The 25000-nt window shown below is 37.9% G+C and overlaps 1 protein-coding gene and 1 long non-coding RNA gene across 11 annotated transcripts in view; one reads left to right on the plus strand and one right to left on the minus strand.

Annotated features, from left to right (window-relative positions):
- The window catches only part of LOC100717129 (protocadherin alpha-C2), a 239669-nt gene that overhangs the window by 75506 nt on the left and 139163 nt on the right, over nucleotides 1-25000 (plus strand). The window lies entirely within an intron of this gene.
- LOC134471908 (uncharacterized) lies at nucleotides 347-6457 on the minus strand. Its single transcript, XR_010041622.1, has 3 exons — nucleotides 4089-6457; nucleotides 3872-3990; nucleotides 347-2099 (listed from the first exon to the last, which is right to left on the minus strand). It is a non-coding gene; the product is annotated as an uncharacterized LOC134471908 (long non-coding RNA).

Genomic DNA, 25000 nt, shown 5'->3' on the forward strand with positions numbered 1-25000 from the left:
TGTCCCAAACATTACAATGATTCAACTAAGTGCTTCTGAGTTAGATAAAGGCCTGAACAGAGAAATTTCCTATGGAATCAGAATAATTTTGCCTGTGAGTAAGAAATATGTGTTTGCAGTAAATCTAGACTTAAGCTAATGAGAACTTATGTGGAGTTGGATTTTGAAGAGAATAATGCTTATGAAACTCAAGTTAACACTACTGATAAAAGAAATCCTTCCATGGTTGGTCAACATATAGCAAATAACCCATATGGAAAACATACAACAATTATTATTCCTAATTTATGAACAAGAAGCTAGAAATTTAAGCCACAGAAATAGTAAGAAGTGAGCTTAAACCTAGTTTCAGAGAATCTCAAACAGTTATGGTACATTATTGCTCTGTACCTTTTATCAGATCAGTTTTGTAAAATATGTAAAATCTCATGACTTTCATTTTAAAAATATTTAGAGACTTCTCTTTGATCAGAAAATAGAATCTTACATCCCTCTGCTTGGTATAGAAGACATTACATTTTTAACCTTTTTTCTATTTTCCTACCTTTTAGTTGTGGATCTGAAAAATTTTCAATATGTATATGCTAATGAAACGAATACCAGAACAGTTCTGTGTTGGTTACTTTTCTCTTGATGCTGAGACAAAATACCCAATGCCAAAAATTAAGGAAGGAAAGGTTTATTTATCTCACAGTTTGTGGAGGTTTCATGACTGGCTCTAAGGGAGCATGGCATGTGGCAGAGGAGCAACAGTTCATGGCGGTGAAAAATAGCAAAAGCAACAAGAGCTAAAAGGAGGAGCTTGACCAAAGACTCTTTCTGTCCCTTATATTGTATGTAGGTTACCCACCCTAGTGTGGGTGTATCATTCACACCCATAACCCCAGCATTGGATTATGAATCAGTCACAAACACTAGGACCCTGCCCCATGACTGCATGAGGCTTTGAAGGGCCATCCAGACACAGACCATAAAAGTTCCATTTTAGAAGTGGAGTAAAGTCAAGAGGTTAGGCAATGTTTTAGTCAAGAGTGAGTATAGATAACATTCAATTAAAAAATATTACAGACGAAGAGATGAGTATGAATAAACAAGCCAAGTTTTCTCTGGTGACTGTGTACTATAAGGATTAAAGCAGAGGAGATTCTAAGGCAAGAAAGCTAGGGAAAGGGTCTTTTACAACAATTTAAGTATCAGCTGATAGAGACTTACATTATGGCAGTAGAAATGGATTGCAATATTCACATACAAGAGGTATTAACAAGAAGGAAGCAGCCAGACGGTGACTGACTCAATGCAAACAAAAGAAAGTTCTTGGTTGACACTCATTCCTTTGGTTTGGTCAACTGGAAGAACAAGATGGCCTTATGCAAAATGTGGAGCAGAACTGAAGAAACAATTCATGCATGTTTGTTCAGGTTGGAAATTAAATATTTGAGAAAATGTTTCTTTTAAGGTTCTAGAAGAATACCATTGTGACCAGAAATTTGGCCTGCAACTCAGGAAATTATAGTATAAATTTTGGAGTAATTTCATTACATAAAAAATTTAAATCCATGAAATGATACATTCACCAAGAAACATTTAAAAATGAGAAATAAGATGTTTTAAAACATGTAGGTGAGTGATTGTGTTAGTTTCTTGGCCTGCTAGAACAAGTGACACTTAAAGGGTTATATAAGACAAAAAAAATTTATTCTTTCCTGGTTTTGGGGGACAGAAATTCAAAATCAAGATGTTACTATGGCTCTTCTCCTTCTCCAGGCTCCAGTGTAGAATCTGTTCTGTGCTTCTTTCAGTTTCTGGTGGTTATTAGTGTTTCCTGGCTTGTGATTATACCTCTCCAATATATGGTCATGACATCACCTTATCTTCCCCATGTCTTCTCTGTGCGTTTATTTTTCATGGGCACATGTGATTGCACTTCTAGCTTGCTGAATATTCCAGGATAAACTGATTTCAAGATATTGTTTTTTCATAACATTTGTAAAATAATATTGAGAAATTCTGAGTCTTAAATGTGGGTGTATCTTTTGAAGGACCACTGTTCAACCAATTTCAATAGGCTTTAAATCATCAGGAGTCTAAATAATGTGTAACTGAAATAAAAGGCAAAGTTAAGCATAAGTAAATTTGTGCAAATTTAAATAAAATTGATAAATCCCAAGTGAAGGGAAAGCAATAATCAGAAATTTTATATACAAATAAATGTATTATACCTGTGTAAAGGGAAGTCTAAGATGTTACATAGAAATGTTAGAAGTATTTGAGTATTTTGTTGTTTGATGGGAAGAGAGACACACTAAAGATAAGACAGACCACAGAAGAATGAACACAGAGATAAAACATATCAAGGAGAATGAAACATAATGTTTTCCAGAGCATAAGTTGACCTTAAATGTAAGGATAGTTTTTCCTTTGGACTAACCAGGGATGAAAATTAGAAAATATAAAGGAAAGTTTGATATAAGAAATGAGCAATCAACTTCATGTTTTACAACTTTTCTCTCTGTGGGAAAATCATCTGAAAGTTGATGGAAATAAGGTAGGGAATTTGAGAAGAGAAGAAAGAAATCATGCAAGAATTTCTGCAGGCAAGAAGGAAGAATTTATTCAGTTGAAGGTCCAATTTAGGTAAATGTGTGAGTAAACATGTAGAGAATATATGCCATCATGGTTAAGTAATCAATAGGAAGAATAGAGAAAATTAGGTTAGTTACATGTTGGAAACTAATGAGTATATTAGAGTGGTTTCAGGGTGTCTGGAAAAGCATGTTTTAAGTAGTTGAATAATTTAATGAAGAAATGATAGGCTATCATAGGGACTGATAGACAAGAAGCACTAAAAAGAATCAGGATTATTCCCATTATAAGAGTAAAATATGAAGTAATGGAGCAGGACAGAATAGTAAGAATAGGCAAGAGAACACTTAATATGTTACATAAATTTTAGAAGTGAACAAAGGTGCAGAAATGAACCCAAATGTCATTTACTATAGAGTTATTCACAGAATAGTCATGATAGTATATTTTTATTGTTCATTTAACCTGGAAGTTTGTGACTTGATAATGATAGCAATAGATAAAAATTCCTCCTTTCTTCCCTAGCTAAAAATGTGTTAATATCTTTTTCTTGTTCTTGTTACATACTTGGAATATCATAATCAATGTAAATAACAGTAAGGTTTTCCCTAATGATGATGAAAAAATACATAGAGAAAAGACACGACTTATTGGTAGTAATTCAAGTTCTATTAAGTGCATAGGATTTTAGTTCCTGGTATGTATTTTTTCAAAGATAACTCTAAACTTGAAAACATTGTTGTCTGAACAGTTTCACAGACTTACATGCAATAAACTGTATCCCTACAAATACAAATGTTTTATTTTATACTTCATAGTCATTCAGAGGAATTTATAGGTATTGTGTACTTATTAAAATATGGCACATCCTTACCAATATCTTCCACCTTCATCTGTTTTTTGTGATTGTTATTTTCCATTTTGGATTAGTAGATGTAAGGTCATAAATAATACTACTAATAATAGCTGTAAAAAGGTCTTTAAAATACTACCACAAAGAACAAAACTACCATGGCTATGAGGACTAGAGTCCCACTGATCCAAAGTCCCCTCTTTTAAAAATGTGCGTGAAAATTTTTCACACGTAAAAATAAATTTGTGGAAAAATGGAACAGATTGACCAACTGTCAGCTAACATCAAATGCTGAGTAGAACACAGTGATTTACTGTTTCTAAAAAGGTGAGTATTTAACTCCAATTACACATTTGCAGTGAAAATTCAAGAAATATAAAGAAAAAGGAAACACATCAATGCAAAGTATGTAGACTGAGTCATTCTTACACTTACACATTTATGCGCATGGTGTCGCTCTTCACTGAGAACGTTTTTGCCAAGAAAGCCACTGATCCTTCCTTCCTCTATGAAATTTGCCAGATCGTAAAAACTCCGTTTCGAATTCTTCCGCACTAGGAGGCCATAAAATTGGTCTTTGAGAAGCAATTTAAGGTAAGGCATTCAATATTTAGTATCTATCTGAAGATTTTGCATGTATTATGCGGTTTACCTGGAAAGGAGGCCCAGGCACCTGGCCTCTGCTGCTCTCGCTGCTGCTCCTCGCAGCCTGGCAGGCGGGGAGCGGCCAGCTGCACTACTCGGTCCCCGAGGAGGCCAAACACGGCACCTTCGTGGGCCGCATCGCGCAGGACCTGGGGCTGGAGCTGACGGAGCTGGTGCCGCGCCTGTTCCGGGTGGCGTCCAAGGAGCGCGGGGAGCTTCTGGAGGTAAATCTGCAGAATGGCATTTTGTTTGTGAATTCTCGGATCGACCGGGAGGAGCTGTGCGGGCGGAGCGCGGAGTGCAGCATCCACCTGGAGGTGATCGTGGACAGACCGCTGCAGGTTTTCCACGTGGAGGTGGAGGTGAAGGACATTAACGACAATCCGCCTGTGTTTCCCGAAACTAACAAAAGTATAATTATTGCAGAATCTAGACCTGTAGACTCTAGATTTCCACTAGATGGCGCATCAGATGCAGATATTGGTGTAAATTCGGCATTGACCTACCGACTGGATCACAACGATTATTTCACTTTGGACACACAAAGGAATCGTGAACAAATGTCTTTATTGTCACTTGTCTTAAGGAAAACTTTAGACAGAGAGCAAATTCAGGAACATAGTTTATTACTGACAGCCAGTGATGGAGGTAAACCCGAGCTAACCGGTACTGTTCAGCTGCTGATCAGGATTCTGGATGTAAATGACAATGCCCCAGAATTTGATCAATTCCTTTATAAAGTTAAAGTATTAGAGAACGCACTTAATGGAACATTGGTGATCAAACTAAATGCTACAGACCCTGATGATGGTACAAATGGAGATATAGTCTACTCCTTTAGAAGGCCCCTATCTCCTGCAGTGTTATATGCCTTTAACATAGATCCCAAGAGTGGAGAAATTAGGACAAAAGATAAACTGGATTTCGAAGAAAATAAATTTTATGAAATATCCGTGGAGGCAGTTGACAAAGGTAATATTCCAATGACGGGTCATTGTACCCTTTTGGTGGAAGTGGTAGACATAAATGATAATGCCCCGGAGATAACTATTACTTCTCTGTCACTGCCTGTAAAAGAGGACACTCAACCTAACGCCGTCATCGCCCTGCTTAGCGTGTCCGACCGTGACTCTGGTGTCAACGGAAAGGTGACCTGCACCCTGACGCCCCGCGTCCCCTTCAAGCTGGTGTCCACCTTTAAGAATTATTATTCGCTGGTTCTGGACAGCACCTTGGACCGCGAGAGCATATCAGCATACGAGTTGGTAGTGATCGCGAGAGATGGGGGTTCACCTTCGCTGTGGGCCTCGGCCACCGTGTCCGTGGAGGTGGCCGACGTGAACGACAACGCGCCCCTGTTCGCGCAGCCCGAGTACACGGTGTTCGTGAAGGAGAACAACCCGCCGGGCGCCTACATCTTCACGGTGTGCGCGCGCGACGCGGACGCGCAGGAGAACGCGCTGGTGTCCTACTCGCTGGTGGAGCGGCGGGTGGGCGAGCGCGCGCTGTCGAGCTACGTGTCTGTGCACGCGGAGAGCGGCAAGGTGTTCGCGCTGCAGCCGCTGGACCACGAGGAGCTGGAGCTGCTGCAGTTCCAGGTGAGTGCGCGCGACTCTGGGGTGCCTGCCCTGGGCAGCAACGTGACTCTGCAGGTGTTCGTGCTGGATGAGAACGACAATGCGCCCGCGCTGCTGGGGCCCCAGACCGGTGGTGCGGTGAGCGAGCTGGTGTCGCGGTCAGTGGGTGCCGGCCACGTGGTGGCGAAGGTGCGCGCCGTGGACGCTGACTCTGGCTACAACGCGTGGCTGTCTTATGAGCTGCAGGTTTCTGCGGGTGGCGAGCGCAGCCCGTTCCGCGTGGGGCTTTACACAGGCGAGATCAGCACGACGCGCGCCCTGGATGAGATGGATGCACCGCGCCAGCGCCTGTTGGTGTTGGTGAAGGATCATGGCGAGCCTGTGCTGACCACCACCGCCACCTTTCTGGTGTCGCTGGTGGAGAATGGTCAGACTCCAAAGTCCTCGTTGCGGGCACTGACTGGAGACACAAGCCCGGAAGTGACGCTAGTGGACGTCAATGTATACTTGATCATCGCCATCTGTGCGGTGTCCAGCCTGTTGGTGCTCACGCTGCTGCTGTACACGGCGCTGCGCTGCTCGGCGGTGCGCACTGAGGGCACTTGCGGGCCTGCGAAGCCCAGGCTGGTGTGCTCGAGTGCAGTGGGGAGCTGGTCATACTCGCAGCAGAGCGGGCAGAGGGTGTGCTCTGGGGAGGGCTTGCCCAAGACGGACCTCATGGCCTTCAGCCCCAGCCTTCCTCCTGTTCTGAGTTCCAAAGAGGAAACATTCCAGGATAATGAGCAGGCAGACCACTTGAAAGAGGTAAGCTCCTATTTTAACACACCATTTTAATGAAATCTTTTAGCCTTCCTCACAGTTGCTTACTTAGAGCACCTTTGATTTCAATTTTCAATAATTATTTTGTAAGTTAATTTTATTTTCTGTGGTCCTTTTTGTCTCTAATGGCTGGTTTTGACATTTGTGTTGAATTATTTTTCATAATGAAATCTAAGTAAGAAAGCTAATGCAATGTCTAAAACTGGAATATATTGTTGTAGTTTTAAGAGTTTTGAGTACTTATTGTATAAGAAGCATTTACAAAAAGCAAAACAAAAGCCCAATATGAGAGAATGTAAAATTTTAAAACATTGTCTTAATGAGACTAATAATAATTTTAAATTTTAAAATATCCATATTTAACATATACATATGGTCATATACATGAATTGTTTCAAACAGCTTCATTGCTTTTTATGCAAATCCCTGCTTTTCACTATAAAGTTTTTCCTTTTTGTGAAAAAGTGTTTTTGTTTGGTTCTTCTTTTCATATCCTCTAGGCATTTTACTGTTCATGTCTCAGGTATCTTATAAGTAACACTCTGTGGTTTTCCTCACATTTTTTGCACACTCAGATAATTACTCATTGTATATCTAGCAAGTGAATTTTTGTTGTTACTTAGTTTTGGGCATTTAATATATTATGAGTTTCATGTCTGATTCAGCAGTACTTATTGAAAATATCTGTAAATTTGGTGCTTTAATAGATGTGTAGTGTTCCAATAATGCAGATATATGACTGTGTGATACTGGAGGGAACATTTGGTTTCACTGGTGTTTCGTTTTGTTTTGCCTGTAATAAAAGAATACATCATGGTATCATTTTCTGCATTTCCTAAATATTGGTAATTTTATTTCTGTGTTACTATCACATGTGGAATTGTCTCAACAGGACTATTAAGAATTTTAATTTAATATATTTCACTGATTTGCTTTATAAAAATTTTATAGTTCTTTCAATTTCCATCAGCCAGTATGAGCACTTTTTTTTAATCTCCAGAAGCATGAGTTCTTACTTTCTTCCCATATTATCTTTATAACATATTGTCTCTTAATTTTTTTCATTTTTATGTACCACCAATGGATTTGAGTATATTGTTGTATGTATTTTGTTGACTTGGATAAGAATTTTCTTTATCAGTTGAACTATTTTACCCATTTTAGATTTAAAATGTGGTTTTTGGTGATTTTTAATTGAGGAAAACTCTATGTACAATATAAATTACATCTACTGACTACATCTCAAATGTAATTTTCTTCAAAAAATCATTTTTATTGATTTATATTTTTATGATATGCATCTTTCTACTTCTAATTCCTGTAGTACCTATTACACTGTTGTCACTGATTTTTGCAAATTGATTATTTGCTTTCATCTAGTTATCCTTGTGTTACTCTGTTTGGAGTTTGCTGATATTCTTGAACCTATGAGTTTATCATTTTAAGAAATTTTGAGAAAATTTCAGCCTTATTTCTTCAAATATTTTGTTGTCTTCCATTCTTTTGGAACTCAATTATACATATGTTGGACTTTTGATTGAAGCTTTGCTCATTTTTTTCCAGTCTGTCTTTCTGTGTGCTTTATTTTGGATAACTTTTATTGGCATATTTTTGACATTGTAAAGTACACTGTTGTTTCCTTTTGTAGGGTCATAACTGTTAATTCTAATGGTTGTATTTCTTTTTGGAATATCAAGTTGTTTATTCATTGTGTGGATTGTGTACATGTGTGTATTCTTTTAGAGCAGTGGGATATTGCTGCTGGCATCTAGAGATAGAGGTCAAAAAGCTGCTGAACATCCTATAATTACTACTAAGAATTCTACCAGATACATAATAGCCCTACATGAAAAAGAATTACCCTGCTCAAAATGTCTGCTCTGAAGAATATTGGACCTAGCTCTGACATGGAGTTAAGTCATTTGAGACCAATTCATTCTATTCAAGGATGATTCTAACCCTTGTTAGTGAACATTTAGAACAAATTTTAGTTGCAGGAATAATTTGGTCCACTATTCATGCAAACCTCTGAATACTTTGTATCTTAAGAAATTACTTGCAAATTACTGAATTCCTTGTATCTTAAGCAACCTTTCTTCTCTGACCAGTGGGGCACAAAATATTTTCAGTACTGTGTGTTTTCTAAGAAGTATTCTGCTTACTCATATTCATTGTATTTTTTCTGGCATTGTGGAGTTTTACTCAATACATGTTCATATCAATATTCAACCAAAGATTGGATAATACTCTTATGCAGATTTCCAGAGCCCTTTTTTCTGACAATTTCTCATCCTATATTTTTTCCTGCAAATCCTACTTTCTAACCCTTTCTGGACTTTAATTTTTGCCTTTTCACTGCAGCAAAGCCACTGGGATTTGTTTATTTTTGACTGCCCATATTGCATCCTAGAAACTGCCTCCAGTAAGTAAGATGAAAGCTATCTTATGGTTTATCTGATTTGCTTCAGTTCTTTTGAAGATTATAGTCTTTCCTTTCATATTGTCTAAAGGCAGTTCTTTTATATATTTTGTATTTTCTCATTGTTTATCATGAGACTTCTGACAAATAGAAGTCTGAACATTACTGTGTATTATTGCATAAGATCTCTTTTTATTTTTAAACTTTAAATTCCAAACAGCTTTATAATAATAGCAGCATGCCTGATATTTTAAAGAATTTGTGTGAATATCAGTTTTTCCATCCCTATATTTTAAAATCTTTGTTCATTAAAGCACCTTTCTAAAATAAAAATATGTAGCTGAGTTTTGTTTTTGAAATTTAATGTTAGTACCATTGTTTTAATGTAGAATTTTGATCATTGTAATTTAGTATAATGTGTGATAAGCATAATTATTTTCTTCCATTTTACTCAATATTTCCTATTTATTTTAATTAGATGTTCCCTCTTTTACTTCTCTGGTTTTGATGACTTTAGCAAATGAATATTACCTTTCTTTCTCTAATTTGTAAGTCCTAATGTAGTTTTTGTTTCTGATAATGTACATGTTCCTTTCTTAGTTATCTTGTTTTAACATTTTAATTGTAAGGTATAACATAGTTACTTAAAAGTAATTCAACACATATGTGTGGTTTAAAAATATAAGTTAGAGGTGTAACTTGAAAGAACTGGAACACTTCTGGCATCTCAGAATCCATCTTATGGTTTCTTCTGTATCTTCTGAATCTTTCTAGCTTTCCAAAGGCAATGACTTTCTTGACTATAATGGTAATGATAGCTTTATGGTAAATAGTTTCATTTTGCCTATTATTGAACTTACTGTAAGTATAAAATTAAAGTATATATTCTCTACTATCTTTATTGTTTCACCTGATATTATGTTTGTAAAATTTTTCCATATTGCAATGTATGGCCACAATTTATTCATTGTTTTCTTTTTTTTTTTTTTTTTTTTTTTTAGAATTCTTTTTTTTTTTTTAATTTAAGAGGAAAAAGAGAAAAACACAAAACAAACCAAAGCGGCGTAAGGGTACACGCAATACAGAACTACAAAACAAAACAAAACAAAACAAAACAAAACAAAACAAAACAAAACAAAAAACCATAACAGTAAGAAATTACCTGCTAGTAGATTACACACTATTTTCTTGAAAATAGTTCCTCAAATCACAGTATCAAAGAACACAAGGTGGACATTCAAACAGGGAGACTGCAAACAGCTGTGTTCAATGATCCAAAAACATTGATATAGTCAGCTATTTAACACCCCTAAACACACTTGCTGTTATATCCATTAGAGCTGTTTTTCTTTTTTTTTTCCCTCTCTTTTTTACAACAAAATTTACACATTTTGGATTTTATTACACCTTAGTGCTTATTACTTTTGGGGGGGGGAGAATACAGTCAAATATGGCAAAACAAAGCTGTCAGTCAATACCAAGGATAGACATAGCACATGATGTAGAACAGAGTACAAGTTTATCAACAATGGTTATCAACGTTGTCCCTTGTTTCGTTAAAAAGAATTGTCTATCTTATTAGATATTATAAAGTTGGACAAAACAGTAGAGAACAAGACCAATAAAACTTAGGCATTGTAAACATTACAGGACTTCCAAAGAAGACAATAGTCAAACCAGAATGGGTATCTTAGTGAATCTTATTGTCTTCAAAGTAGTTGCCTATGTCTTCAAACTTGATACTATCATATAGAATGGAACAGAGTCTAATCAGTCAAAACAAGATCATGGGAGTACTACAGGACTTCAAAACAAGTTAATAGGAAATCGAAAAGAGTTACTATTTATATATCCTAATTTTTTTGAATTTTTTCTTTAATTAAGACAAACATAAGAAATGACTAAATAATTTTTTTTTGAAACAATAAGGGGGAGATTGAGATAAAACAGGACATAACAATATAACAATAGAGGTCACAGCATGACTGTTTCAATAACCTAGTACTTCACCACCTTATAACCTGACTTAATAGTAGTTACCATAGTGTCTTTTTCCTTGAAATATTTGGGTAAAACTTCATATACTCTAGCTTCAAATATTTTCATATCAAGAAGCCCAGAATAAAGCCTTTCTAATTAATGAGTGAAAATTTTATAAGGCTTCAAGGCCACCTAATGGGGAATCATGATTACCACATATTTTTATATATTTGAATCATTACTTACATTAGGGAAACTATTCGGTATTCACACATGCGAGATTGATTTATTTCACTTATGAGTATGGTCTCAAGCTGTGCCCATTTATTGATAAATATCTCAATGTGATCCTTCTTTATAGCTGAATAATACTCCATTGTATAGAAATACCACAACTTTTTTATCCATTCCTCAGTTGATGGGCACTTGGGTTGTTTCCAAGATCTGGCGATTACAAATTGTGCTGCTATAAACATAGGTGCACATATATCACTGTGGTATGATGCTTTCAGTTCTTCTGGGAATATGCCTAGAAGTGGAATAGCTGGAATACATGGGATTTCCAGTCCCAACTTTTTGAGAAATCTCCAGACAGATCTCCACAAAGGCTGTACCAGTCTACACTCCCACCAGCAGTGCAGGAGAGTTCCTTTTTCCCCACAGCCTCTCCAGCATTTGTTGTCGGTTTTCTTGATCCTGGCCATTCTTTCAGGAGTGAGATGGTATCTCAGTGTGGTTTTAATTTGCATTTCTCTAATGACCAATGATGATGAGCATTTTTTCATGTATTTATTTGCCATTTGCATTTCTTCATCTGAGAATTGCATATTCATCTCAGATGCCCATTTTTGGATTGGATCTTTGAATTTCGGAGGTCTGAGTTTCTTTAATTCTTTGTATGTTTTAGACAAGAGGCCCTTGTCTGAGAGAGAGTTCACTAAAATCTTTTCCCAGTTTGTGGGTTTTCTTTTCACTATGCTGGAGATTTCTTTTGACATGCAGAAACTTTTTAATAAGAAGTGGTCCCAGTTATTGATTCTGGGAAGTATTTCCCGTGCGGTTTGAGTCATGTTCATGAATTCTTTACCTACTCCTATGTCTCCAAGGTTTCTACCTATTTTGTCTTCCAATAGATTTAGTGTTTCTGTTTTAATATTCAGATCTTTGACCCATTTAGATTTTAATTTAGTACATGGTGATAGACATGGGTCTAGCTTTAGTTTTCGGCAAATGGAGAGCCAGTTTTTCCAGCACCATTTATTAAAGAGACTGTCGTTCTTCCAGTGAACCTGCTTGGCTCCTTTATCAAAAATAAGGTGGTTGAGTGTGTTCGTAGTTGTGGTTGTATCTTCTAATCTATTCCACTGATCTTCAGCTCTGTTTTGATTCCAATACCATGTTGATTTTACTACTGTTGCTTTGTAGTATAACTTCAAGTCAGGGATTGTGATGCCTCCTGCTTTGTCTTTGCTGCTTAGAATTGCCTTTGCGATTCTAGGTCTCTTCTGGTTCCAGATGAAATTTAGGAGTGATTTCTCTAGATCTATAAGGTATGTTGATGGTATTTCTATTGGGATTGCATTGAATCTGTATAACAGTTTTGGGAGAATGGCCATTTTCACAATGTTTGTTCTTCCTATCCATGAGCAAGGGATGTCTTTCCATTTTCTGAGATCATCTTCAATTTCCTTTTTCAGTGTATTATAATTTTCACTGTATAAGTCTTTCACTTCTTTCGTAAGAGTAATTCCTAAATATTTCATTTTTTTGCTTGCTAATGTGAATAGTCCAGTTTCTCTTATTTCCCTCTCTGTAATTTTGTTGTTCGTGTATAGGAATGCTATTGATTTCTGAGTATTGATTTTGTATCCAGCCACATTACTGAATTTATTTATTGTATCTAAGAGTATTTCAATGGAGTTTAGGGGGTCTTCTATGTAGAGTATCATGTCATCTGCAAACAATGATAATTTAACTTCTTCTTTTCCTATCTTTACCCCTTTTATTTCTCTTTCTTGCCTAATTGCTCTGGCTAGTACTTCCAGTACTATATTAAATAGGAGTGGTGATAAAGGACATCCTTGTCTTGTACCCGATTTTAAAGTAAAGGCTTTCAATTTTTGGCCATTTAGTATGATGCTGGCTGTTGGTTTGTCATAAATGGCCTTTATTATATTGAGGTAAAGACCATTTATTCCAATTTTCTGTAAAGTTCTTATCATGAATAAGTGTTGGACCTTATCGAAGGCTTTTTCTGCATCTATAGAGATGATCATGTGATTCTTATTTTTGGCTTTATTGATATGGTGGATTACATTTATTGATTTGCGTATGTTGAACCATCCTTGCATTCCTGGGATGAATCCCACCTGGTCATGGTGTATAATCTTCTTGATGATTTGCTGGATCCTATTTGCCAATATTTTATTGAGGATTTTTGCATCTGTGTTCATTAGGGAGATCGGTCTATAGTTCTCTTTTATAGTTGGGTCTTTCTCAGGTTTTGGTACTAGAGTAATATTTGCTTCCAGGAATGACTTAGGAAGGATTGCTTCCCTTTCAATTTCATTGAATAGTTTGAGGAGTGTCGGCATTAGGTCTTCTTTATATTTCTTGTAGAATTCTGCAGTGAATCCATCTGGGCCTGGGCTCTTCTTGGTGGGCAAGGACCCAATTACATTCTCAATTTCATTAGCAGAGATTGGGTTATTCAACAGTTTTATATCCTCTTGATCTAGCTTTGGTACTTCATATGCTTCTAAGAATCTGTCTATTTCTTCTGTGTTATCAAACTTTTGAGAGTAGAGGTTTTCGAAATAGGTGTTGATGATCCTCTGTATTTCTATTGGGTCTGTAGTGATTTCTCCTTTTTCATTTCTTATTGCATGAATTTGAGCTTTTTCTTTCCTTTTTTTAATAAGGTTGGCTAGGGGCTTATCGATTTTATTTATTCTTTCAAAGAACCAACTCTTTGATTCGTTGATTCTTTGGATTGTTTTCTTAGTCTCTATTGCATTGATTTCTGCTCTGATTCTTATAATTTCCTCTCTTCTTTTGGCTTTGTGCTTGACTTGCTCTTCTTTTTCTAGCTGTTTGAGGTGTAGCATCAAGTTATTTACTTGTATTTGTTCTGTTTTCCTGATGTGGGAACTCAGTGCAATAAATTTTCCTCTCAGAACGGCTTTCATTGCATCCCACAGATTCCGGTAAGTTGTATTTGCATTTTCATTTTCTTTTAGGTATTGTTTAATTTCTTCTTTAATTTCTTCTGTGACCCACTGATTACTCAAGAGTGTGTTATTTAGTTTCCATGTGTTTGCGGAATTTTTGCAGTATCCTTTGTCATTAATTTCTAATTTCAGAGCGCTATGATCCGATAATATGCAAGGGATGATTTCAACTCTTTTGCATTTGCTTAAATATGTTCTGTGAGCTAATATATGGTCTATTTTAGAAAATGATCCATGTACTGCTGAGAAGAATGTGTATTCTGATGTTGTTGGGTGGAACATTCTGTATATGTCTATCAAACCCATTTGTTCACAGGTGTGATTCAGTTCTGTTATTTCTTTGCTCATTTTCTGTCTGGTTGATCTGTCCCTTGGTGTCAGTGGTGTATTAAGGTCTCCTGTTACAATTGTGTTACTGATAATTTGAGTTTTCATTTCTGTTAATAATTGTTTTATATAACTGGGTGCTCTGGAGTTTGGTGCGTATATATTTAAGATAGTTATCTCTTCCTCTTGGAGTTTTCCCCTTACGAGTATGTAGTGACCTTCTTTGTCCTTTATGGTCATTGTTGGTTTAAAGTTCACGTTGTCTGCAAACAGAATGGCTACTCCTGCCTTTTTTTGGATTCCTGCTGCATGAAGAATTGTTTTCCATCCTTTGACTTTCAGTCTGTGAGTATCTTTCTGGGTTAGATGGGTTTCCTGTAAACAGCATATGGTTGGATTTTGTTTCTTGATCCATTCTGCTAGTCTGTTTCTTTTGATTGGTGCATTGAGACCATTTACATTAATGGTTATTACTGTTAAATGCTGGTTAATTGTAGGAATGTTATCTCTCTGCTGTTGCATCTTTATCTTTCGGTTCTGTTTAATTATTTGCTTTGCTTAGTGGTTTTTTCCTTTGTGTATCTAAACTGTCTTTCAATATTTTTTGCAGGGTTGGTTTGGTGTTCATGAAGTTCTTCAGCTGTTCTTTGTCATGGAAGTATCGTATTGCACCGTCTATTTTGAATGATAGTTTTGCAGGATATATCAGTCTTGGTTGGAAATCATTTTGCTTTAGGATCTGGAATACTTCACTCCATGCTCTTCTTGACTTTATCGTTTGTGCTGAGAAGTCTGCTGTGATTCTGATAGGTTTTCCTTTATAAGTGATTTGTCTTTTCTCTCTGACAGCTTTTAATAATCTATTCTTCTGTTGGATTTCTGGGATGGTGACTATTATATGTCTGGGTGTAGTTTTATTTTGGTTATGACTGTTTGGAGTTCTATATGCTTCACTGATCCTGATGTCAGTTTCTGATCTCATGCTTGGGAAATTTTCAGCTATTACTTCTCTAAATATCCTCCTGACATCCTTCATGTTGTCTCCCTCTCTTTCATTAATCCCTATCATTCTTATGTTATTCTTCTTTGCATCGTCTTGCAGTTGTTGAATTGTTGTTTCCTGGTTCCTTGTTATTTTCAAAAGATCTTTCCTTTCCTGTTCACTAGCTGCAATCCTGTCTTCAAGGTCTGAAATTCTATCTTCACTTTCATTAAGGCGGTTTTTACAACTTTCAGTGGAGTTTTTTATTTCCTGTATATCTCTGTGCATCTGCATTATGTATTCTGTTTGTTTCTTATATTGCTCGTCTAGTGATTCTATCTTTTTGTTTAGTTCCTCCAATTTTTTATCTGTGTTTTCTTTAGATATATTTAGAATCTCTTTCATTTCTTTTATCATTTCTTCTTTTATCTGGGAGATTATTTCGAGTTTGAATTTCTTTAAAGCTTCCTGGAGTTGCTTGTCAATTTCAGTGGCTATTGTGTCCGACATATGAGGTGGATGGGATATATTTTCTTCTATATACATCGCTCCTAGGGTTTCTTGAGATGGGCTGGAGGTTTGAGGTTGTAATTTGGTCTTTCGTTTTGTCATTTTCCTATATTTCTGTGTTTCAAGTGTTACTTGAAAGCTTCCTCAGGATCTGTTGAAAATCCCCTTCTATGTTTGGAGCTACTGGGACTCTGGCGCTGCGCTACTCCAAGCCATTAGGCCTACAGAACCAGTGGCCCTCCTCTGCCTGCTCAGAACTCCGCAGTTCCAGACAAGCTGGGCCTCAGGGACACTGTGCGCCCACCTGCCCCTTGGAAGCTCCACAGTTCTTCAATCGCAGCCGGGTTAGGGTACTCACCACAGGCCGCAGTGCTTCAGGAACCTGTGGACCCTCCCTGGTTGCAGAGATATCCACAGTCCTCCAGACACGCAGAGAGGCCAGTGAGGGCACCCCAGATCTGCCCAGCTCCTCCTCTGCAGACCTGTGGCCAGGTGCGGCAGCTAAACAGGCTGGGCTAGGCTGGTAGTGTGGGCCAGCCCACCTATTGGGAGCTCAGCAGGTCTCCAAATGAAGCCGGGAATGGGGAGGCTGATGTGGAAGCCTTAAACCCACCTCTCTCCTTCACTGCACCTGGAAGCCTGAGGGAACTCCAGCAGTCTGGGCGCAGAAATCCAGAGTCCTCCAGACACGCAGAGAGGCCAGTGAGGGCACCCCAGATCTGCCCAGCTCCTCCTCTGCAGACCTGTGGCCAGGCGCGGCAGCTAAACAGGCTGGGCTAGGCTGGTAGTGTGGGCCCGCCAACATATTGGGAGCTCAGCAGGTCTCCAAATGAAGCCGGGAATGGGGAGGCTGATGTGGAAGCCTTAAACCCACCTCTCTCCTTCACTGCACCTGGAAGCCTGAGGGAACTCCAGCAGTCTGGGCGCAGAAATCCAGAGTCCTCCAGACACGCAGAGAGGCCAGTGAGGGCACCCCAGATCTGCCCAGCTCCTCCTCTGCAGACCTGTGGCCAGGCGCGGCTGCTAAACAGGCTGGGCTAGGCTGGTTGTGTGGGCCAGCCCACCTATTGGGAGCTCAGCAGGTCTCCAAATGAAGCCTGGAATGGGGAGGCTGATGTGGAAGCCTCAAACCCACCTCTCGCCTTCACTGCACCTGGAAGCCTGAGGGAACTCCAGCAGTCTGGGCGCAGAAATCCAGAGTCCTCCAGACACGCAGAGAGGCCAGTGAGGGCACCCCAGATCTGCCCAGCTCCTCCTCTGCAGACCTGTGGCCAGGCGCGGCAGCTAAACAGGCTGGGCTAGGCTGGTAGTGTGGGCCAGCCCACCTATTGAGAGCTCAGCAGGTCTCCAAATGAAGCCGGGAATGGGGGAGGCTGATGTGGAAGCCTTAAACCCACCTATCTCCTTCACTGCACCTGGAAGCCTGAGGGAACTCCAGCAGTCTGGGTGCAGAAATCCAGAGTCCTCCAGACACGCAGAGAGGCCAGTGAGGGCACCCCAGATCTGCCCAGCTCCTCCTCTGCAGACCTGTGGCCAGTCGCGGCAGCTAAACAGGCTGGGCTAGGCTGGTAGTGTGGGCCAGCCCACCTATCGGGAGCTCAGCAGGTCTCCAAATGAAGCCGGGAATGGGGAGGCTGATGTGGAAGCCTTAAACCCACCTCTCTCCTTCACTGCACCTGGAAGCCTGAGGGAACTCCAGCAGTCTGGGCGCAGAAATCCAGAGTCCTCCAGACACACAGAGAGGCCAGTGAGGGCACCCCAGATCTGCCCAGCTCCTCCTCTGCAGACCTGTCCCAGCTCCTCCTCTGCAGACCTGTCCATTGTTTTCTTTAAAAATAACTCATTGAATGAATATACTGTACAATAACTTTAGATCTGTTATTTGATGTTGGCTAGTTTTAATGATTGGTTTCATAAACAGTATTTCTTATATACCTATTTATACACATTGCATTCATTTATCTGGTCATAAACCTAGGATTGGTGTTGGTGAGCCATATGTTAAGTGTATCTTCTACTTTACTATTAAAATTATTTTAACACTATAGTATTAAAATCTTTTGAATAGTAGATTTGAATATTTTCACTTCCACGTCTAGTATTTTAAGATTTATGTTACTCTACTTTTCTCTAATATTTGGTGTATTTTGGTAACTTTGGTAAATGTAGAGCAGCATCCCATCATGAGTTTCATTTGCATTTCTCTGAAGAGGTTAGTCTTCTTTTCATATGTCTTTTTATTTAAAGATAAAGAAACAAAAAATACATGGAGATAAAAAGGGTAGAAATAATACAGAATTACAGAAAAATAAATGGTAAGAAATCACCAGTTGATAAGTTACATATTGTCATCTTAGAAATAGCTGTTCAGGTTACAATATTAAAGTATGTAAAATGACATTCAAATAGTGACACTGCCAACAGCTCTGCTCAATGATCTAACAAAAACTTAGTAATATGGTTATCAGTCCTACACCCTTGTTTTATATCTTAAAGAGGGTAAGATTAAACATATCAAAACAGAACAAAACAATTAAAAAACAATTTAAAGAAATACAGATTTCAAAGCAAGTCCACTGGAGATCTTCACTGTCTATCTAATTGTCTCTAGCTTCTTCCAAATAGTTGTCCCCCTCTTCACACACATAAATACATACTGTATATTATAGAACTAATCAGATCATTACAGGATGATGAAGGTTTTTTAGGTCTTCAAGATCTGACATTGGGGAAGCCAATAATAACTACCATCGCATTTCTCATTCTCTTCATAGTAGCTGTCCTTATCTTTACATATGCTGATATTGAACTTAAGAGACTAGACTAATATCACTCTGATCAATGAATAATAGTATTGCTAGATTTTATATCATAATGCTACAAAATTAGCATTGGGTTTCTTAGTGTCTCTTCTTCTTCAGAGTATCTGTTCATTACATATTCCATTATATAATCTGTTCCAGTAAATAGTTTTTTAAAAGAATCTTCTCATGCGTGAATTTCTACATGTATATCTATCCTCTCTGTATTATAGGGGAAAACAAATCATAACAAGACAGCAAAACAAATTCCTAGAAAAACATGCAGTGAAAAAGACACATAAGACAATATTAGGTGATCTGCCGTAGTTACTATGCTTTCTCTTGTTATTTTCCATAGTCTTGTCCACATCATCGGGCTTAATATAGTTGAACATAGTATCACCTAGCTATTTTTTATAATAACACAACTTTGAAAACATTGTAGGACTTGAGAGCTATTAATAATTAATACTAGTATGGATATCTTTTACATCATGTGATCTTCAGAGTAGTTGCCTCTACTTTTAGGGTTGATACTATCAAGCATATCAAATTCAAATAAAATCAGCCAAGGCAAAACCACGGTCTTATGAATCGGATTCAAATAAGATCAGTCATAGTAAGACAATATAAGTAGTCCAGGATTTCAGCTCAAGTTAATTGGAAATTAAGGATAGTTACCATGGTATAACCTGCTATGTTTGGGTCAGATGTCTGTGACCTCAAATCCAATATGAGTGGACAGACGAGAACAAATTAAATTCAAACTAAACAGGGCGATAAGACTATTGTGACTTTTAATTCCTGATACACTATTAACAATGACCTCTGCCTTTTTTGTTAGTGTATCAAAGCTATCTATACTAATGCCTATAGCTTACCGCCTCTGCCTCATGTCTGCTACTCCACTTTACTGCTATAATTTGTCTACCTTACTCCCTCTTTCCACTGTCTGCCCTGTTCATTGAGGCCTCTCTGCCACTGTTGCTGGAATGCTGGTATCCCTTCTACTCTTTCTCTGGAATGTCCTTCAGCACTCTCTGTAGGGTTGGGTTGGTGCCCATGAACTCCCATAGTTCCTCCTTGTCTTGGAAGCATCTTATTTCTCCATTAATTTTGAGAGAGAGTTTTGATGGGTATATGAGTCTTGGTTGCATATTATTTTCTTTCAGGACTTGGAATATTTCTCCTCATTCCCTTCTTGATTTAAGAGTTTATGTTGATACGTCTGTTGTTATTTTGATAATTTTCCTGTTGTAGGTAATCTGCTTTTTTTTCTCTGGCTGCTTTTAATATTAGGTTCTTTTGATGGATTTCTGGAATTTTGATTATTATATGTCTGGGTGTAGATCTGTTTTGGTTGTAGGTAGCTGGTGTTCTGTATGCCTCTTTTATCTGGATATCATTTCTTTTTGCTATACCTGGGAAATTTTGCCTCAATATATCTGTGAGTATTCTTTGTATTTCATTTTTGGTTGCTCCTGCTTCCTCACTCACATTCTTTATTTTTAAGTTATATATCCTTTTGTCATCTTCTAGCCTTTGAATTGTTCCTTTCTGGTTCCTTGTTATTTTTAAGAGGTCTTTTCTTTCATGATCATATATGTTAAATCTCTCTTCAAGTTTCAAAAGGCTGGCTTTAGTTTCTGTCAGGGCATTTTGCCAGTGTTCAATGGAGTTTTTAGTTTCCTGGTATTCTCTTTGGATCTGTTTCATGTATTCTAAGTTATGTTTAAACTCTTCTTCAGAAGTATCTCTTTCTTTTCTGATATCCTCAGTTCTTCCATCTGTGTTCTCTTGGGCGGGGCTTGTCATTTCTTTAATTAATCTCTTTATATCTTGCCTCACTTGGATCAGGAGTACTGCTTTAAATTCATTTATGAGGTCATGGAGGTATTTTTTAATTTCGGCTGATTGCTGTGTCCAGTATTGGATGGTTACTGTGCTTGTTCTCTTCAGTGTTTAATTCTTCTGGATTTATTTTCTCATGTTGGGCAGCTGGAGATTTTTTTTATTTCTATCTCTTGTCATGTTTCTGGTTTCTTTCAGACTGGAGTGTTCTGGGGGTCTGTGGCCCTCTCCGTATTGCTTAGGGCCTTTTAGAAGTGTGTTAACTTGAGTTTTTGCTGTCCTCCCCAACTTGCTGTTATCTGGGGTAGGCAGGGATGCAGGGACGGTACAAGCTAGCCTCCAGCCTCTGTCCCAGTCAATCTGCAAATTAGGCTGTACTTTGTGGGTGTCACAAAATCATGACTATTTTGTATCTGCTTATTGGGTCCCAACCAGAGGCTTGGTTCAGCCCCAGCAGGTCCTGCCAGTTCTCTCTGTGCCAGAAGCAATTGGCTAATGTCATCTTGACAAGGGCTCTGCCCAAATCCCTGCTGTCCTCTTCCAGACCTCTCTGTGCCAGGAGCGACTATGTAATGTCCCCGCGACTGCAAGTCTGCCCAATTCCAAGATGTCCTCCACTAGTTCTCTCTATGCCACTGATGCTGATATGGCACCGGGCTCTGCCCACTTTCAAGATGTCCTCCACCAGACCCCTCTACACCAGGGGCGACTGTTTGATGTCACTGAGCCGTGAGCTCTGCCCAACTCCAAGATGTCTTCCACCAGACTCTCCGTGTTATTGATGTCGCTGTGGTGGTGGGCTCTGCCCAATTTCAAGATGTCTTCCAGCCAGCCACAGCAACCATGGGACCCAGTCCCCAGTACTCACCAGGACTCAGTGAAGGTCTTCCTGTTGAGTCTACTGCACACTACGCCGCTTGCCTTCACTGTGTTCCCAACACAGCGCAGAATGGTCAGAAATCTGCACGGTGCCTGGCTTTGGAACTCCAGAGCTTCTCACAATCTCCTCCAGTACAGCTGGGCAGCCCTGGCTGCTTCCTGGGGTCCCGGGTCTCCATTTCCAGCAGTCACCAAAAGCCAATACAGCTTTTTCTCTTGGGTCCACTGGTCGGTTTGCTGCATTAAAGGTGTGGGAATTGCAGACTCCCGTTAACAGCCATTGCAGTCTCAGCACGATCTTAAATCCTCCAGCCATGCTGTCTTGGTTAAAAAGAATTGTTATCCATTCATCTGGCCTTCTCCATGTTGTCATATTCTAGCATCTAATATGGTCTCTCTGGAGAGACTCTCTGCCCAATCCCCTAGCAAGCCACCATTTTTGAAACCTCTTTTCATATGTTTAATAGGCACTTGGACATCTTTTATAAAGTGAAGTGTTGCTGGGGATTTAGCTCAACAGCATAAGCACCTGACTGGTGAGTACACAGTCATGAGTTTGATCCCAGTACAAAAAATAAAATAAAAATAAAGTGAAGTGTTAAATTTTTGGATTTTATTTATTTATTTTATATTAATTTTTATTTTAAAAAACAAAACTGAAAAAAGTATAGAAATAATTCAGAATTTCAAAAAAATTTAAAAATCAACACTAGTTAATATATTGCATATTGTTATCTTAGAAGTAGTTGTTCAGGTTATAAGTAGGCATTAAAAAATGATCAAACAATCCCACAATGACAGCACAAACTGTTCTTTTTGATGAACTAACAGAATTAGTAGTATAGTTATCTATGTTGCACATATCTACATACATACAGTTACATGTGTACACCTGCATATACGTAATCTTTTCCTTTCTTCCATTCTCCGTTCTCCTGTCCCAGTTGTTCTTTCCTTTTCAGATATTCTTTCCCTTTCATTAATACAATATCTTTTGTACACTTTGGATCATATTACTCTTTCAGTTTATTACTATTGTTATTTGTTTTTATAATAGGGAGAAAATATGATATTTATAAATGTGAGTCTGATTTATTTCACTTATGAGTATAGTCTCAAGTTACCTCCATTTACCTATAAAAGCCTCCAAATTATTCTTTTTTATAGCTGAGTAATATTCCATTGTATAAAAATACCACATCTTTTTTTTTTATTAATTTTGCAGTTGTTGGGAATTTTGTTTGATTCCCAGATTTAGCTATCACAAATTGTGCTACTATGAATATGGTGCATGTGTATTGCTGTGACACGACCTTTTCAGTTTTGGGGGGAAAATACCCAGATGGGAATAGCTGGATTGAATGGCACTTCCAGTCCTAGTTTTTTGAAGAATCTCCATACTGATTTCCACAGTGTTCACACCAGTCTACACTGCACTAACAATGGAGAAGTGTTACTTTTCCCACACGGCCCCACCAACATTTGTTTTCACTTGATTTCTTGATGGCAACCATTCTTTCTGGAGTGAGATGGAATATTACTCAATGTTGTTTTAATTTGCATTTCTCGAGTGACCAGTGATGTAGAACGTTTCTTCATGCATTTGTCATTTATATTTCTTCATCTGAAAAATGTTCATCTCAAATACCCATTTTTGGAATGCGTCTTTGAATTTGGGGGGGGGGCTGATGATTTTCAATTCTTTGTATGTTCTAGATATAAGTCCTGTGTCTGAGGGACAGCTAGCTAAAATTCTTTCCCATTCTGTGCATCTTTTTTTTCACTCTGTTGGTGATTTCTTTTGAGGTACAAAAACTTTTTGATAAGATGAGATTTCACTTGTTGATTTTTTGAAGAACTTCCCATGTAGTTTGCATTTGGTTCATGAACTCTTTGCCTACTCCTGTGTCTTCAATGTTTCTACCTACCTTGTCTTCCAGTAGATTTAGTATTTCTATTTTAATGTTTAGATCTTTGATTCATTTTGACTTTAGTGTATGGTGATAGATATGGGTCTAGTTTCAGTCCTCAGCATGTAGAAAGCCAGTTTTTCCAGCACCATTTATTAAAGAGACTGTCTTTCTTCCAGTGAACATATTTCTCCCTTTTGTCAAATGTAAGGTGGCTGAGCATCTTTGTAGTTGTGTTTGCATCTTCTGATCTGTTCCGTTGATCCTCAGGTCTGTTTTTTGCCAGTACCATGCAGATTTTTATCACTGTAGCTTTGTAGTATAATTTCAAGTCAGGGATTGAGATGCCTCCTGCTTTACCTGTTGCCCAGGATTGCCTTTGCTATTCTAGTTCTCTTTTGTTTCCTAATGGATTTTAGGAATGTTTTCTCTAGATATGTAAGGTATGTGACTGGTATTTTGATTGGCATTGCATTATATCTGTATAACAGTATTGGGAATATGGCCATTTTTATAATGCTTACTCTTTCTAACTAAGAGCAAGGGATATCTTTTCATTTTCTGACATCCTCTTCAAGCTCCTCTCTTAGAGTGCTATAGTTTTCAGCATGTAATTCTTTTACATCCTTTATTAGGTTGATTTCTAAGTATTTCATTTTTGGATGGTATCATGAAAGGTGTTATTTCCATAATTTTTCTCTCAGTGAGTTTGTTGTGTACAGGAATGCTACTCATTATTGAGTGTTGATTTTGTACCCAGCTAAACTGCTGAATTTGCTTATTAACTCTAGTAGTCTTTTGATGGGTCTTTAGGGTCTTCTATGTACAGTATCATGTTATCTGCAAATAATGATAATTTAACTTTTTTCCTATCCTTATTCATTTTATTTCTCTCTCTTGTCTAATGGCCCTAGCTAATGTTTACAGAACTATATTGAATAGGAGTGGTGACAGTGGACATTCTTGTCTTGTTCCTGATTTTAGAGTGAAAGTTTTCATTTTTTCCATTTAGTGTAATGTTAGCTATTGGTTTGTCATAGATGGCTTTTATCAGGTTAAAGTAGATATCATCTATTCTGATTTTCTGTAGAATTTTTATCAAGAACAAGTATTGGACTTTATCAAATTTTTTGTGTGTATTGAGATGATCATGTGATTTTTGTCTTTGGCTTTGTTGATGTTGTATATTACATTTCTTAATTTTTATATGTTAAACCATCCCTGCATTCCTGGGGTAAATCCCACTTGGTCATGATGTATAATCTTCTTGATAATTTGCTGCATTCTATTTGTCAGTATTTTATTGAGAATCTTTGCACTGATGTTCAGTAGGGAGATTAGACCATAGTTCTCTTTCTTGGTTTGGGCTTTCTCTGTTTTTGGTATCAAAGTAATACTTGCCTCCAGAAGGGAGAATTGCTTTTCTGTCAAAATTTGTTAGAGTTTGAGGAGAATTGTATTAAATCTTCTCCATATCTCTTGTAGAATTCATCCATGAATCCAACAGAACCTGGGCTTTTCTTTGTTGGTTTTTAATCACCTTTTCAATTTCAGTAGCTGATGTTGGGTTATTTAAAATTGTTATATCTTCTTGATTCAGCTTTGATAATTCATATGTTTCTAGGAATTTGTCC

This window comes from Cavia porcellus, unplaced genomic scaffold (genome assembly GCF_034190915.1).
Source record: "Cavia porcellus strain 051 isolate PalLab524CR breed Dunkin Hartley unplaced genomic scaffold, mCavPor4.1 scaffold_21, whole genome shotgun sequence".
Classification (NCBI taxonomy): domain Eukaryota; kingdom Metazoa; phylum Chordata; class Mammalia; order Rodentia; family Caviidae; genus Cavia; species Cavia porcellus.